Raw genomic sequence first — 2,261 nt, 5'->3', positions numbered from 1 at the left:
CGTCCTCCACAACTAGACTGAAGAACAAAACGACAGCAACTTGTCTGTTCCCCTTCCCCCAATTCCCCAGCACTGTTCCCATCCCCGCAATTCCCCAATTAAAAAAAAAAAGTTATTTCATTGTGGTATTGGTGCAGGAATTCTAAAATAGAGAACCCAGAAACGGACCCATGCACTCAGGAGATGTTGGTTCATGGCAGTGCTGACATGGTAGCTCTGAGAGAAGAAGGGGTTTACGTGTGTGTGTGTGTGTGTGTGTGTGTGTGTGTGTGTGTGTGTGTGTGAGAAAATAAAATTGGACTCAACTCACATCATACACAAAAATCAACTCTAGATGGATTAAAGATCTAAAAGCAAGGACAAAACTATAAAAATAAGGCATTATAGGGGAATATTTTTCTAATGGGAGGAAAGGTTTAAAAGACAAAAACAAATTGTAAAATAAAAATTAATTTTGCCTATATTAAGACTGTCAAAAGACCTCATAAAGAAGGTGAAAAAGCAGATCAAACTATGTAGTTGAAGATATTTGTAATACCTATAACCAACAAAGGATTAGTATCCACACTCATTTCTCAGGAGATGAAGCACAAGTGGCACTTCAAATATAAAAGGATGCTTACGTTCATTATTAGAGAAAAGATTAAAGCCACACTGTGACAGTTATTTTATATGAATGGCAAAAATTTAAAAATCAATTCCAAGTGTGGGCAGAGCTATGAAGCACAGGAACTGTCATACTCCAAAAATGACATTATATATTGGTACAGCTGCTTTGGAAAGCAGTTTGACATTCCTAAATTGAACATGTAAACACTCTTCAATCCAGTAATGCCATAATGGAACATATTTGAGAATATTTTTAGCTTTATTATTCATCGAAGGGGAAAGGGGGAACTGGAGTAGGGAATTGGGGCAATGTGGCACGAAGGGAAGACCCAAAGGAAGTGTGGCCTCTCTAGGGGTGTGGCTGCTGCCATGATCCAACTATGTCACTAAGCTTTTCCAGCACCCGAGCTATATTGTGCCATTTATGGAGAAACTTCTCTCCCCATTCAGCTTTGACAAGGATTTAGGTTGTATGTGGCCTCTCCGTTTGACAATATTTGTCATTAAAACCCAGAATATGCCCTCTGAGATAGGTCCTTTCTGTGACTATTCTGGTCTTTATCCTCAGGATGCAAGGATACCTCCCTCTTCCTTTGGAAAGTGCAGAATCACAAGCCAAGCTCTAATTAAGCCTTTCAGTCAGTGGCTTTGGGGTGCAGCACCATTTCAGGTAAGGCCAAATGTTTTAAAAATGAGTATGGGCAACTGGAGGGCTCAGTTAGTGCATGTGCATAAGAAATAAAATCTAGTACAAGAATTGATTTATGTAAAATTACATTTGGGAAACATTGTTTTGGCAGATGAGTATTTTTGTATTTCACAGATAATTCAATATGACAAGTATTTTTAATCAAGAATCTTGGAAATGATAGCTCCTTATTTACGGCTCACTCAGATATACTACTTTCAAATTTTAGCTCTGTGACCCTGCTTAAGTGACTTAACCTTTCTGTGCCTTAATTTCTTCATCCTTTGGGGATAATAATAGTACATATTTCATAGGGTTAGGTAAGGATTAAATGAATTGATCCAAATAAAGTGCTGGGAGCAATGCATGGCATGAAGTCATAGGCATTATTATCTGCTTTTCTCAGTGTGGCTGAGGGTGTTCACTATTTGAGGGTGTTTGTTGCTTTAGTAGAGTAGTTGGTATTGCTGATATACCATGGTTATAATAAAAGGCATCCGGTGGTGGTTGCTGCTCTTATAACAGACTGCTGTTGCCTTCATGACTGTTGGTTATAGCCACCTCTAGGTAAGTTATACAGTCAAGAGCAGAGAGCTGTTTTTATAATGGGTGCTGCTCTGTGATGTCTGGAGTTTAACTGAGAATGATTAGTGAATGAGTTCTATCTATGTAAAGATCTTAAAAGTATTGGCTTTTTTATAGCTCGAAACGATTTAATTTCAATGCTGAGAGTGGAAAAATTAGTAAAACAAAAGAATGAGACCTCGTTGTGTAGAGTGAATGTGTTCTTACCACCCTGGAAAATCTACACTCCTAAGAAAAGAAGGAGACTTCTTTGTATCTGCATAACATTCAGAGTCAGTGATAATCCTGGTGCTAATCATGCCTCTGCAAAATTAAATTCCCAGGGTTCCAAGAGCGAGTATGAGCATTGGCCCTTGTGTGTTGCCCACAGGTTTCAGAC

The sequence above is a fragment of the Hipposideros armiger genome, unplaced genomic scaffold (genome assembly GCF_001890085.2).
Source record: "Hipposideros armiger isolate ML-2016 unplaced genomic scaffold, ASM189008v1 scaffold_8, whole genome shotgun sequence".
In the NCBI taxonomy this organism is placed as follows: domain Eukaryota; kingdom Metazoa; phylum Chordata; class Mammalia; order Chiroptera; family Hipposideridae; genus Hipposideros; species Hipposideros armiger.
The sequence above is the reverse complement of the archived record's forward strand: the minus strand, read 5'-3'. Positions refer to the sequence as shown.